This window comes from Terrapene carolina, unplaced genomic scaffold (assembly GCF_002925995.2).
Source record: "Terrapene carolina triunguis isolate 2854851 unplaced genomic scaffold, T_m_triunguis-2.0 Scaffold66, whole genome shotgun sequence".
Classification (NCBI taxonomy): Eukaryota; Metazoa; Chordata; order Testudines; family Emydidae; genus Terrapene; species Terrapene triunguis.
The window spans coordinates 30,176,013-30,192,048 of NW_020664417.1; positions in this window are offsets into that span (position 1 = coordinate 30,176,013).

Here is a 16,036-nt window from a genome sequence, read left to right on the forward strand (position 1 = left end):
AGGACCCACCTGTCCGACGTTATATGGGACCAATGTACTCTGAAGGCAGATAAACGGTTGCCAAAAACCAACTTTATTAACTGGGGGGGGGGTTGTCCCTGGCAACAGGCTGGGTGGCCCACCGCAAACAGTCAAAAACGCCTCTTGCCCTTCGAGGGTCCGGGGCGTGGGGCCGAGCAGGATTGACGCTGTGATCTGTGCCTCTGGTCCCTAGGCCTCTTGGTCGGGGGCTCATATCTACCCCGTGGAGGGGGAACCAAAGGCTGTGGTCTGGGCTTGTCCTTGGCCAGCGGGACATACAGACCGAGTGTCTGCATGTCCGCAAATAACGCCTTGCCGTCAAATGGCAGGTCTTGCATTAAGGACTGGGATTCAACTGACAGCCCCGACAGGGAAAGCCACGATGCCCATCGCTTGGAGATAGCCGTGGCCATTGAACGAGCCGCCATATCAGCTGCATCCAAGGCGGCCTGGAGAGCTGCTTTCGCTGCCGCCACACCCTCGTCAGCTAGAGCCCTGAACTCCTTCCTGTCTTGCTCTTGGAGGGAGGGCTCGAATTTTGGCAAGGAGCCCCACAAATTAAAGTCATACCTGCTCAGGAGTGCTTGATGGTTCGCCACCCTGAGCTGGAAACTGGCAGAGGAATAAACTTTTTTCCCCCAATAGTGTCCAGTCTCCTGGCCTCCTTGTCCTCGGGGGTTGGTGCGGGCTGGCCGTGTTGTTCCTGGTGGTTGACGGACTCCACCACCAATGAGTTCGGGGTAGGATGAGTGTAAAGGTACTCATGCCCCTTTGTTGGCACAAAGTATTTCCGTTCTGCCTTTTTGGAAATGGGCGGCAGAGAGGACGGGGTTTGCCATAGGCCAATGGAAATGTTGGCTACCCCTTGGTGAAGCGGTAATGCCTCACAGCCCGGTGCCGAGGAGGAGAGGACACTAAACAAATTGTCCGACGGCTCCTCCATCTCCCTGGAGCTGGAGGTTGGTGGCTACCCGCTGGAGGAGCTCCTGGTGTGCCTTGAACTCCTCCTGAGAAGAAGGGGGCAGTGCCGCTATGGACTCGTCCGGTGCCGACGCGATGACCGGGACAGCCCCTGGCACCACTGTCCTTGCCATGGCACCCCTTGCCATTGAGTCGTCTGGGGTCCTACCAGAGTTACATGTTCCTGGGGGATGGTGCGGCCCAGGGAAGGACGGCTGGGCGCCGAGGCACAGGTGGCCGAGGAGCACACGGTGCCGTATGAGCGGCTCGACCGGTCCCGTCCATGTCAGGTCCGGCCCCAGGATTTAGACCTCGACGACGATGAAACGTATACGTCGGAGGTGCTCTCTCTGGTGTCCCATTGATGGCCACGGCTACGACGCCTCGGTGCCGGTGACTGTCCGGATACACTACGAGCATGGCGCGCGCCGTGGTATGGTTGGTGGTGCCAATGGCGTCGAGACCTGCTATCACTTCGGCTGGACGAGGAGCGTCGACGCTTCCTGTCTCGGCGTCTGTGGCTTCTGTGGCTCCTGTGGGCCGAGGACGACTCCGGCGACTCGCTCCCAAGCGACCCCAACAACGGAGTGGAGGTGTGTTGCAGGCTTCGGGAAGGCCCCGCGGATCGAGCAGAGACCTCTACCTCCGACCTGGCTGGTGATGGCTGGTGGGCGCCCAGCGGCGGCTTCCCGCGGGACTGGGGGCCCAACTCAGGCGGCCCGCTCGGTACCCGCAGGACGAGGATGTCGCGCGCTGCCTGAGCTGCCTCCGGCGTCGACAGAATCCGCATCGTCGGGGAGGCACGCGCCAACGGGGCCGGACTACTCCGTTCCACACGAGTTGGAGGTCTGGGTCCTTAGGGGGATCGTGGGCTGCCCAACTCAGGTCCGGCCTCACCTCTGTCCTTATCTTGGTGCCACTGGGTCTTGCCTTACTTCTTAACAGTGGAGCGGTGTCGACTGGTGGATGGGGCGTCGCTCCACACCGAAGACGCGGTGCCCGGTCGGTTCGGCGCGCCAGTGCCAGGGCCAGTGCCGACTCCATAAGCAGGGCCCGGAGTTGGATCTCACGTTCGCGCTTAGTCCGAGGCTTGAAGGACTTACAGATTTTGCAGCGCTCACTTATGTGAGCCTCGCCCAGACAGCGAAGACACTCGGAGTGCGGATCGCTTCTGGGCATGGAATTGCAACAGCAGTCGCACGACTTGAAGCCTGGGGCATGCCCCAAGCCAGGTTACTAACTGTAGAAACTAGTAACGGTCGAAGATCGTACTACTAAGGAAGACGCTGCAGCAATGCTGGAGCAAGAGTTCCGACTACCTTCACTGGTGGCAAGAAGGAACTGAGGGTGGGGAGAGAGCGCAGCCCCCTTTATGGCGCAATATAGAGGTGCCACTCCAGGGGTCGCAGCGGTGCTCCCCCACTACGAGTACTGCTAAGGGAAAAACTTCCAGCACTGGTGCACGAGGAGAGCATGCACACCTACTGTGGAATACACATGAGCAATCACTCGAAGAAGAACTTAAACATGTAACATTGTAAGAAACTGGTACAAAGTATTATTTAACATAGCCAACCCATGGTTTAGTGGCTAAAATATAGGAGTAGACTAAGATCTGGGTTCTATTTCTATCTCTTTAATGGACTGGCTGTGTGATCTTGGGCTAGTCACATAGACCCAGATTCTGATACCCTTACCCACACTGAACACAGTGGGTCTATTTGAAGATAAGGTCCAACTCAAGGCAAAAAGTAAGGGTATCAGAATATGGTGCTAAATCTCTAAGCTTCAGTTTCTTTTATAAACACACCAGTGACAGGGGTTTCAGGAGAAGATTCTGCACATTTAGATAAAATGCAAACACCTCGGTAGTGTGCTTTCTTGAAAAACAAGTACATGTAATTAATGTCCTGCTCCTTTAAGGAACAAAATGATATAACAGGGCTTCTTCCAGCCAAAGTCCGAGGTATAGTGCAGTTTCCTGCAGCCAAAACCTAAATTGTGACTCAGTTCATTCAGTTCTGGAAAAGGAGAGGAAGCAGAAATCCTAACCAGTCTCTTCGCTCAGCTCCAGCTCTCTATTTAGAGATGGTGATTCTTCCCTTCATATTCATCCCACAAATCAACATGGCACATCCTTTACTCTAGGCTTGTCTGCGCTAGAGTAACAGGTCTAAGTACATTAACTAACCTCTACCTAACTACAACTTCTTTCTGAGTATGGAGACATTGCCAGGCCTTTAGCTTGATTGAGCAGGTTGAGATGTATGCTAGAGTCTCCCCTAAAAAAAAAAAAAAAAAAAATTGTGCAGAAGCACTTATAACTGAATATAATACTATAATAAAGTCCTTTCAAAAAGAGTAGTTGGGCACATTTTATTAAGTTAGGCTTAATTTAATTGTTTACAAACTGAAGAGAAGCAAATAAATGTGATAATATTATAGATATGTTTAGGTTATCACTAACAGTAACCATCAGCACTTGGATACTGAGGTAGTGGATAGAATGTTGAAAATGAAGGGTTTTTTTTTTTTTAAGAAATCATAATTAATCCCTATGTCCATTTTTATAAGATATAATTGACTAAAGATCCAGGTCTGCAATCCTTTTTCACAAATGTAGCAACTACTCAACTGTGTAAAGATTACTAATGTAACTAAGGCTTGGTCCACACAGCTACGAGAATAGCGTAGCTGAAGTCGACATTTCCTAGATCGAACTAAGTTTACTTACTGCGGGTCCACGCGGCACAGGCAAGCTCCCCCGTCAACAGCGCTTCCTCCTCTCAGCGAGCAGGAGTTCCGCAGTCGACGGGGGAGCGCTTCTGGGATCGATTTATCGCGTCCAGATGAGACGCAATAAATCGATCCCAGAAGATCGATCTCTACCCGCCGAATCAGGCGGGTAGTGTGGACCTAGCCTAAGTGGTGCAGAATTAAGTACTGTTATAGTGGATGTTCAATAACATTGGTTATGGAAGGAATCAGATCTTATTCTGCTTTAACAGGAATCGTAATAAGGTGCTCTTTTTATTAATTGAGGATATGAATTTTTACTTCATATCTATTTGAAATACCTCCATTAGTTGGAAGAATACCATTAACATACAAGACAAAAACAAGAACAAAACAAAAAGTGCTTGACATCCATAGATTTCAAAAAGCTTTGCAAAAGTGATTAAGTAGTCTCTCTATTGTATAGTTATCCTGGGCTGTAATTCACTTGCACCAGGGGAAAAAGTGTGTGTTTTTCCCAAAAGAGCAAAACATTAGCTTTCTCTTGGCAATATTAAACTCCATAGCTCAGTAGTCAGCATCAACCTATCAGTACTTTGTAAGTGTGCTATGAGTGTTCTGGTATATAACTGAAAAAAGCAACTAAGAACTAACAAACATTTTCTCAAGTTGATTGAGAGAGGAGGGTCACTGTTCTCTTAAATTCTCAAAGTTTGTTCCTCTCTCCCACTTCCCAATGATTTAATCTCTCCTGAAGTCACGGTCAGTGAGATCATCAGAGGAAGGAGGGGAAAGAAAAAAAGACCCACAAGAATTTAGACAGGACTGAGCTCCCTTTCTCTTACCTTAGCTTTTTGTATAGGGCCCCCTATGAATGCAGTATCTAAGCATTGAACAAAATTAAACAGCATAAAATCATGAAACAAAAAGATGTGTTTCCCTCTCAGTTACTCTATCCTCCCTCATGCAGCGTGAGCACAGTGATGGTTCCCTTTATTTTAAACTCCTTGATTTTCATGACCAAGCCAGCTGGTTCCAGAGCCTGCCTCACTACCTCAAGCATTCTCAACCCTACCATCAGTGAGGTTGTTCACTTGCAACATCCATGTCTTGTATACTTCTACCTAGACTAATCAAATATAGGGTTACCATATTTCAACAATCAAAAAAGAGGATGATGAGAGCCCTGCCCCTGCCCCTCCCACTTCCCGCCCCCTGACTGCCCCCCTCAGAACCCCCAAACCCCCCCCGCTCCTTGTCCCCTGACTGCCCCCTCCTGGTACCCCTGCCCCTAACTGCCCCCCAGGACCCCACCCCCTACCTAAGCCTCCCTGCTCCTTGTCCCCTGATTGCCCCCTCCTGAGACCCCCCCCATCCTAACTGCCCCCCTAGGACCCTACCGCCTACCTGTCCCCTGACTGCCCAAAACCTTATCCACACCCCCGCCACCGACAGACCCCCCGGGACTCCCACACCCCATCCAACCACTCCCCGCCCCCTGACAGACCCCCTCCCCAGAACTCCTGACCCATCTAAACCCCCCTGCTCCCTGACCGCTCCGATCCCTCTCCCCACCCCTACCCCCTGACAGCCCCCCCAGAACTCCCAACCCCTCTGCTCCTTGTCCCCTGACTGCTCCCTCCTGAGACCTCCCCATCCTAATTGCCCCCCTAGGACCCTACCCTCTACCTGTCCCCTGACTGCCCAAAACCTTATCCATACCCCCGCCCCGACAGCCCCCCCCCCTAGAACTCCTGACCCATCCAACCCTCCCCTGCTCCCTGTCTCTTAACTGCTCCTCCAGAACCCCCCTGCCCCTTCTCCGACCCCCTGGCCCCCTTACCATGCCGCTCAGAACAGCGTGTCGGGCTCCACGCGGAGCTCGACACGCTGCCGTGCTCCCCCTCAGAGTGCATAGCCCGGTTCCCGCCCTCGCAGAGTGCTGCTGAGTGGCGCGCTGGGCAGCAGGGGAGGAGCTCCAGACTGCTGGAGGCCCGATGTGAATGGCCGGCGATCTGCGAATGCAGGGAGGGTGAGAGAGAGGAGGGGAGTGATCTGAAGCTGCAGGGGAGAGGAGGGGGGAAGTGGAGGAGGGGCTCTGGCTGCCAGAGCCCCGTGCAAGTGGCTCGATCCGGCTGGCTGCCCTGTCAGCCGTGCCGCGCTCTGCGGGGGGGGGGGGGGGGGGGGGAGGAATCCAGACATTTACAAATTCCCCCCGGACGCTATTTTTAAACTCAAAAAGCCGGACATGTCCAGGAGAATCCGGACGAATGGTAACCCTAATCAAGAAAGAATACTAGCACAATGTTTAAGTTTCACCTCCTTCCCCCCACCTCCCCTTAGAGCTGGAGTGTGGTTTGGACTCTGTACCAGCACAGGGAAGAAGAGAGAGGAAGAACCTTTCACTTGTAAATGAACTACCTAAAGTGAGTGGGGTTACAAATCCAGTTACTTCCTCCTCAGAACAGGTGGGCAGGCTGTGGATGAAGAGGGGCAAAGGGTTAGTTCCACAGCCTCTTCCCTCACTGAGTGGACAGACTAGCTGAGCCAGCATTTGCTGAGTAGTAACAAAAGGCTCGTGTAAACAAGCAGTAAATTACCACCGACAGGAGCAAGGATGACATGGGTAAGGAATTATGATTTGGAGCTATGCTTTTTACAAAGCCTCGCTCAGAGCATGCCTAAATTCAAAATCTAGCCCTTAGATTTTATGGTTTGTTTTATCACAAATGGTGAATTGTGATCCATGAAATCTGTTACTGTGAAAGCAACATAACATCTCTGTACCCATCTGCAAAGCTAAGTAACTGATTTTCAAGGTCGCACAGCAAGTCAGTGACCTTCAAGAATGGAACTGAACTGTGCTCTCCTGACTCAGAAACCTTTCCAGAAAACAATGAGGAAGACCTACATCTTTAAACTCAAATCAGTTAATTTCTCTCCCCAAAGTCATCTCTGGATATTTACAAGCTTCGGATGTAGTCCTGTCTCCAAAGGAAGTCAAGGGGACTTTAATATGGATTTCAATGGGGCTAGGATTTCACCATTTCAGTTTGTATTTAAGCACACTTACCTGTATTTTAAAATGAGGATTTATTGAATAGCAGCTCAGCTTTCTTGTTCATATCTGTAAGGTTTTATTTTATGATTAAATTAAATGTTAGTGTAAGAGAACACCTCCTATGCTCACATTTACATCAAATACGTAATAGGTTTTCATGGGAGTTCAGGTCTTTGATGAGCATCTTCTCCTTTAAAAAAAGTATACAAAAATAGGAACAAAGCTTATGTATTTTACAAACATGTGTTGTGTTAACTGTTAGCCGTCTTTTTACTGCATATTCGGATAATCACGTTTTACTCAACATGTGTTTCATTTGATCTGCTAGTACGTACTGTATGTATGTCAGTGCTGAAATGAACTTGTCTCAAGTTTCTGCTATTGCTGTGGTGTGGGTCAGTTGTGACAATTTTTTAAAATCATATGTGCACAAACCACTGACTGATAGCCCAGCTCAGTCACTCAGTGTCTTGTTTTAATGATAAAGGAGTAGGTCTTCAATGATAGTAGAGATGGGCCAAAGCTGCAGAAATCAGATCAGAATCTGAATTGCCATAGATGGTAAGATGAAGGTTTGGTTCACCAGATGTCTTTCCCAATCTGTTCTACACACCTAGTCCACACAGTTGAAAAAGTCCAACTTCAGCTCTTTCCTGGGGTTTGGGTTTATTTTTATTTAATTTTTTAAGCAACAGTAAGAATATAAGGATCCACTCAAACCTTCTCTCCAGGCGTGGCTGCACCTAGGGTTTGCTCTCTGAACTGCTTAGCCCATCCTCAATCCTCTCCTCCATAAAGCCACTCACACTTCCCATAAACCTAAGTGAGATCCTAAAGCACCTGCCTCCCTCAGTCAGTAGAACCAACTAAACCCTTTCCCATCAGGATCAATACTTATTATCAGCACAGGGTGTTTCAGGTAAACACTGCCAGCCTCTTACAAACTCAACTCTAAGTAATATAATCAATATAGCAGAGATTTAATGTATCAGTTTCTGTAGTAAATTAGCCAGCTAATGCGCCTATCTTAAAACTAAAATGTCATCCACAGAGAATTCAGAAAAAAGTTGAAGAAAATCATCATCCAAAAGACAGTATTTAGCACCTGCTTCTATTTCACACACGTTCTCGCAACACTGTACTTATGAAAAGGGCATATTGATATAGTGCAGCACAGATGTACATTACTCATCTAGAGATACTGTTCATCCTTTCAAAGGACACAGATTTTGCTAGTAAAGCAAACACCTCAAACTATCATTACAAGCCAGTGCTATATATATATATATATATATATATATATTCAGAAGTTTCTAAACTAAAGTTATTGTTCAGCCGCAGAAGACATATGATGCTATCATCTGGTTTCTTTTTTCAAAGTTTTCTGGGACTGATTTGTTAAAGCAATCAAGGATTTCAGCTGAAGTAACTTTACTCTGTCAACTAAGATCAATGCAAATGAGCTCATCAGTTGAACTAAAATAGTTATTTGCCACCTGTATAAATGCATTATTGCACACTAACACAAGGAGGATGTCATCAGTACAGAGAGGTAACTTTTAAAAGGTCCTAAGGTTTGGATGTTGCGAGAAACTTATATAAATGTTTTGAGCCTCCATTCTAGCACCCGACTCATAACCCTCTCATAGGGCCTGCTCTCCACTCCCTGTTCATATCCTCCAAATAGGTTCTAGTATTCTCTTTCCAGAATTGCAGCACTGCAAGCTATCTAGCTATGTTCTTAAGAATGCCATGTGGAGTCTTGACAGGTCTGGGATTACTACATTAGTAATTACTTCAGCATCAATCCCTGCATGTAACAGCTCAAACACTGTGCAGCACTTTGATCACGTGGCATGGAAATGTTTGAACAAACTCTTACATGCCATCTATAAAGGCTGCAAGTTGTCTTCCTATTTTGGCTCACATGAATTAAATCTGAACTATTTAAAAAGGGAGCTGATTATTTCATTCCAGTTCCTACTTGAAACATCACAAAAACCACCACTGTAATTGCCACTGACAGGCAAACCTATCAGCTCTCTTAGTAGAGAGGTCAAGGGCTAAATATGCATAAGGACTGAACATCCCCTCACATCCAAGAATTATATCTCTTCCCTCTAAATCAGTCCATTCCTTCAGTTCTATAATATTAACAGAAGATTTCAGTCTCTAGGACTGTCAGCCTGGTACCTGTTATGAGCAGTAAATGTCTGTTTTAAATAAAAGGACTGTGGAGCTTTTAAAAAGTATTCTCTTTACATGAAGCAGAGTTTGTTGTTCAATGCAGACTTGCAAAATTTTATCCATCTACAATGCAAGTAACTTCATTCCCTCACCCCCGCATATCAAATATCATTAGTTTTTTCAACACCATCAGTATCATCATAGTAAGGGGCAGGACAAGAGTTTTGGGGTTTTTGCTTTGGCTGGCAAATGTTCATAACTTTCATGACTCTCATGGCTGATTTAATGGTACACTGTGCAATGAAACTGGTTAGACACAGCAGAGGACACACCTTATCCAAAAAAGATTTTTCTTTTTTTTTTTTTTTTTGAATGGGGCACAGTCAGGAGCACCGCCAGCTTTTTTACCACCCTAGGCGGCGGAAGGTCCCGCCCCCAAAATGCCGCCCCCGACAGAGGCAGCAGAAGGTCCCGCCCCCAAAACGCGGACGACGACCAGGGTGGCCAAAGATCCAGCCGCCGCGGTCGCCGCCCCCCAAATGTTAGCGCCCTAGGTCGCCTAATGGGTTGCGCCGGCCCTGGGCACAGTTGAGCATATGTATTTTGTGAGGTCCCAGCCATACACATTATATTAAATAGGAAGGAGGAGTTAATGGGAGGAACAAAAATAAAGAGACAGCCTGAGGGCATAAAAAGTTAGAGAGGAAATTTTAGGGAGAGGCTGGAAGGAAAGAGTGACAGTTTTAAAGTCGTCTCTCTGTTCAGTGTATATGCTGCCCTTTTAGCAGTAGATCATGTGGAGCTCTAGCCACTCTATCCAACTTCCAGCGTAAAATTTAAGTTGGGAAATGTTCACGGGCAGATTCTCAGCCAGTGTAAGTTGTCATAGCTCCTGTGATAAATGAAGGGGGAGGGGAGTAGCTCCGTTTTATGGACATCCAGCCAGTCAGCTACCTACAAAATTCCCTGTTAGTAGCTATTCTCTACTTGTTTTACTTGTAAAGGGTTAAAAAAGTCCATAGGTAAAAGGAAGGGAGTGGGCACCTGACCAAAAGAGCCAATGGGAGGGCTAGAACTTTTTAAATTGGGGGGGGGGAAACTTTCCCTTTGTCTGTCTATCCTTCTCCAGAAAGAGGGGAGAGAGCAGAGACAGGGCTGGAACTATGGTGTAAAAAGCTTTAAGCCAGGCATGAAGATCACCAGATCATATCTAAAAGCTACTTATTTGAAACCCCAGATATGTAAATAGATCAGGAAATGTCTAGGAAGACGTGATTAGGTTTATCTCTTTTATTTCTTAATGCTTAATTCTTGTAATTATTTTTTTTAAAGTCTAGCAAAAAGCCTAGGTTCCAAATGTATTTTTTTGTTTGTTTTTAATAAAATTTACCTTTTTTTAAGAACAGGATTAGATTTTTGTGTCCTAAGAGGTTTGTGCATATAGTTGTTTAATTAGCTGGCAGCAACAGCTGATTTCCTTTGTTTTCTTCCTCAGCTCTTCCCCGGAGGGAGGGTGAAAAGGCTTGAGGGTACCCCACAGGGAGGAATAGTGCGCCTTCCTGGGTCCAAAGGGGTTTTTTGCACTTGGGTGGTGGCAGCATCGACCCATCCAAGGTCAGCGAGAAGCTGTAACCTTGGGAGTTTAAATATAAGCCTGGAGTGGCCAGTATTAATTTTTGGAATCCTTGCGGCCCCCAGCTTCTGCACTCAACGTGCCAGAGTGGGGACTCAGCCTTGATAGCTCCACTGAAGTCACTGACTACTGCAAACATCAAACCTGTTCTTCACTCCCCACACTGGTCTCCCACAGAATATCAAGTCAAGTTCAAGGTTTCAGCCCATATCATCAAGGCACAAAATCTGGGCCCAGCATGTCTAAAAGACTGCCTAAAACTCCAGGATAAGGGAGGGAGTCAGCAACCCTATTTCACAGGCACAATGGAATTTTCTACCACAAGGGCACATGCAACTCATCTGTGAAGGAGGCAGAGTTTTCTCATAGGCCAATCCAAAACCATGAAATGAACTCTCAGGATTTAAAGACCATCACAACCTCACCAGTTTCCACCCCTAGTATAAGGCACACTTCTTTGACCTGCCGTCTCTAAAACAAACATATAGCAGCGTTTAAAATACAAGCAAGCAAACACTCCACTGTACACACAATTCTCCCCCTGCAGAGAGAATGAGAGGAAGAACGAATGATGAGACAAGCAATGTGGCCAACATCTAATACACTCCTGGAAAGCACTCAGATACTATGGCAAGGAGGGTTTTTTGAGAACTTCTAGAAAAGAACTATTGCAAGACTGGGGCCTTGTTTTTAATAGTATAAAGTGAGCTGTTAATGGCCTCCAGGCCACAAACTCCTGCTAAAAAGGAGCAACGGGGCTATTGAAGACTAGGAGGAGTAAGGATGGCTCTATATGGTCCAGGAATTCTTTTTTCAAAAGTTTATTGTTTAATATTTTTTAGATTCAAAAACAGGGTAATTTTTAAAAAAAACTTTCCCTACCAATTTCCTCAGACATTTTCACCAGAAATAATTATTCAAATTGGAAAAATAATGATTTTATGAAAAATTTAAAGTTAGTGAGCCATACCACAATGGTAATAAGCCACGAAAGGGAGAACATTAGTAGAGTATTGATGTACTTCTTGGGTTCTGAAGGCACTTCCCCTTCACTGTCATCTCTCATAATGCAACTGAAACAATTAATGAAAATCCTGTTGTGGCTTAATAAATCCCTATTAAAAAACACATATGGAGTATGACTGTCACTTGGCTTTAAGCACAGCTTCAGAGCTTTCGCCATACCAATGGTTTTTGCTTAGAGATTTGTTTAAGAAGCTCATTTTGTGGGTTTTGAATTTTGTCATTATACATCTTGATTTCAGTTCAGTCAAATCCATGTTTTAATGATTAGATAAGCAAAACTCCACTATTTCAGTTCTTGCTCTCGTGTGGGTTTAAAAAAAGATAGTATCTTTAATTGTTTTTGATAACATCTGGTTGATTAGATTCATAAACATACTATATATGAGCCAAATTCTCACAGGACTAGTCTCATTAAGAAGTCAAATTACTATGCTGATTACAAAACCGTCTCATGAACCTTAGAATCAATAATACTCCGAATAATCTGAAATCTTATGTGGTTTTATGAAAATAATTATGCTTTTTTTTGTACAGTATTTAAATAGAAAAATCTAAGTTTTCTTTGGCATTAAAATTATACTACTAATTCCTTAATTTTTCAGCACAGCAAACACAACAAAAAGACCCACAAACAACCCAGAAACACACATATACACACACACCCCTGCACTCATTTTGATGCTTAAAAATGTCAAAGGAAAATCTCATTTTGTAGCTATAAAAATAAAAAAATTGGGGGTCTAAACAGTGAAAAGTTCTTAAAATTTGGTAACACGGGTTCTGACGAAGTTTAAAAAAAGAAATTAAGTTAGAGTTAGGGAAAACTTAACAGAAAAGACAATTAGACAATGGAATGATCTGCTTAGACAGGTCACTGGAGGATCATCACTAAAAGGATTTAAAATAAAACAGTTGAGGGCCTAATGCTTAGAAAAATTCTGCTTCCTTGCTGGGAACTGGCCCAATTGTTCACAGAATTTTCATAGTATTATGTAGAGCAGTGGTTCTCTACCTGTTTCTCATTGTGGGTCGCATATGCGGCCCCCAACGTGTTATGTGGGCCGCAGGTAGAGAACCACAGTTCCCTATGCCCCTGCCCAGAGATCCCTCCACAGAGTGAGGACAGGAGGGTAGCCCTAGGCATGGAGCCCAGCAGCCGGGACCCACGTCCCGCTGCGCAGCTAGGACCCCTGGCGCTGGGCTAGAGTGGAGCCCGACCTAAAACCTGGGTGTGTTGCAGCAAACCTCTAGTTCCCAGCACCCCACCCTGTCACTGCCCAGAGCCTCCCTTTCCCCCAAACCAACCCAGAGACCCACTCTCCCATGTCCATGCACTCACTAGCACCCTGCTGGCAGGAGCGCTCCTGCAGGCTGCCTTACGCGCTCTCTCTCCCCCACTCAGCCAGCCCTGCCCCCTGCCAGACCAGAACAGCAAATTTTGAAATTTTTTAAGTACACAGCTGGGCTGCAGCTGTGTGCTAATTGGGCCACAGGCTGAGAACCACTGATGTAGAGTAACACAGTACCTTGATTCAATCCAACTATTGGTTCCAAAATAGGCACAAAAAGCAATGCCACAAAAGGTGCCATGTTAAGTTTCTTGTTTCAGCAATTTGGAAATACATGTTTCTTTTTGCTCGCTTGCCCTCTCCGGAACCTCTAAACCTTTGCAGAAAACATCTGTGACAAGGAGCATGTCCAATACAGAAAGTCCTTGGTTTATTTTTGAAGTAATGAAAAATGATGTTCCATATAAGCTAAAGAAAACCTGTCACCTTTAATTCTAACTCTTTAGTATATGATATTGTGTTAATAATCCAAACCACTGCAGGCAGCTGATTCAGCACAATGATTCAGGACCAAGTTCATCCTTGTTGTCACTCCATTTATTTCAGTTTTGAGAACTGCAATAGAATGACAGATGAATTTGGCCTTCCTGCAGTGCACAGATGGGTGTAAGCTGACCGTAGGTTCCAACAGGGGTTGACTCTCCCAAAGGGTCCCCACTTTGGAAAGCTTTGGCTTACACATCAGTGGAAGCTGGGGTTCAATGCAACCCTTCAGCAACAGCTTCACATTCAGATACAAAACATTTCACAGAACTCTACAGTTCACTTAGCATCTCACTAACATTGTACTGAAAAAACCGCAAACCATCCAAAACAAAACCCCCAGCTTATTTCAAAGGGCTTTCCTTTCACAAACCAAAGCTTGACCAATAGAAAAACAGGCTTATTTTTGGCAAGAATGAACAGAGAACTTCTAAAGTGTCAGAGCATAATAAAACAAAGGAGAACATTTCATACTTAATTCACATCATTGTGTTCTGTGCGGTTTGTATCATATCAGTGAGGGGACAGTTTTGGAGGTTTGTATTTGATTTCCCTGGTTTGGTCAATTTGAGACCTGCAGCCATATCACCTCGTGCTTGATCCCATCAGATCTCACCAGCCTAGCAGAATCAGGCCAACTCATTCTTTAAATAAGATTCGAATAGGAAAAACTAGGTGCTGCAGTAAGTGGTGTTGGAAATTCAGCAGGCATGTGTATCCGTAAGAGCACCCCAGTGCCAGAGGGGAAGAGGCTCCTTTATATTTAACAATGAGTCTCAGCTGGACTGACCAGCTCAGTTGTACCCCAACTCAACTGTTGTCATAATCTGTATCATAAAAGGTATTATGTAAGATATCATATGCAAACTGGTAACACACTAGTCAATATTACTGTGCAGCATGCATATGGGTGTTCAATGAAGAATTTTAAATAGGTGCCAGAAATATATTTCTAAAAGATGTTTGGCAGACGGGGCTAAAGTCACCCCCATCTTGACAAAAGGAATGTGGTTCTGCTTGCTTGAATGTGTCTCCAATGTAAATCGATCAAGGAGAGAGACAATGAAATTACATTTACATGCCAGGTAGACAAAGCCATCAGCCAAACGAGAATGGAGGACGGCCATTCACACTCTAAGCAAGGGATGGAAGCTGCAGCTCCAGGAGATCTTCCTGCCTCCTGCAGTGAGGTCATTGAACTTTGGAAGATTTAAGCAAGGACAGAAAGCCATTTTGGCATCCATTACTGGGCAGAAAGAAGAGGCCAGAGTTCTTGCATATCTGAGAAAAGTGGAACCTTTCAACCAAGGGGGTTGAACATCTTCAGAAACTGAATATAGGTGAGAAACCTACTTGAACAAAAGATTCTACTTTGTTAAATTAGACTTTAGTCTTAGAAACATATTTTTACTTTTGATTGATTGTAATCATTTCTAGCCCTATCCTTTCTACCTGGTATCCCTTAAATATGTGTTCTTTGTTAATAAACTTATATTGTTTTATTACACATCTCAGTGCAGTATTTCAAACTGAAGAGCAAAATCCTCAGCCTAACTGGCTGGTGCTGTATACAGTATCTTTAAAGGAGCAGCAAACTTTATAAGGTTTTGTGGGTGCTACAGTCAGAGGGGCTGAGCACTGCAGAGAGACTTTTTGGGGAGACCTCAGGACTCAAGGGGCTGTTGGTGTCATCCTGCAAGGAGTAACCAGGCTGGTGAAAGCCACGATGAGGCTAGTTTGCTCCGATAATGCTGTTGGTGTCAGTACTCTGAACTCAAGCTGTACAGCACAGAGGCACCCAGGGTTAACAGGCAGAGGGTGACAAAACCTGTTACTTGTCCAAGTTGAACCCCAAAGCATCATAATACTGGGAGGTAATTGACAATTGGTACACTGTTTGCTCAACTGGTATTCTAATTGGTAAGTGGCATGACAATACAATAGCCAAAACATTTCAACTTAATATTATAAATTTAAGCGAAGGCTATAAATTCAAAGTGAAACAATTTTGACCTTATCAAAAAAAAATGTCATCAAGTTATTCAAAATGAAATTCTGGTATTTCATTCCCTGAGAAATTTCTGGTTTTGGTCTCAATTCAGAACAGGAAAAAAAAAAGGGGGAGTTGGGAATTTTCCCAAGGAACAACAATCCCAAGTTCCAACCAGCTCAAGCTGCAAAGCTGAATCCAAAGGCAAGATGGAGATTAGAATTTTCCACTTCCTTTATCCCTATTTCTCCCTGTAAGAGGGCAAGCTCCATCCCTATCCTTTGATGCCCCAGAAATCTCTCAGACTCACCAGCAAGTGGCACCTCAGTGTCCTCATTACAGTCTCATGCAGCCAAGTATTTACAGTGTTTCTTGCCCTTTCTTACAGGAACAGGGAGGAACAGTGCTCTCCTTTCCTTGAGATCTCAGCACATACTATGCTCAGCTAGCCCAGTTCCTCCCTCCTCACCTCTTTCCTGTGTCTTTTATATCCCTCAGCTGATGGTTAATTGGTTCATCAGCTCTCCCCTACCCCAGCCTGATGAGCTCATTAGCAGCATCTTGCCAGTCAGCCTTCTCTAGGGGAACTC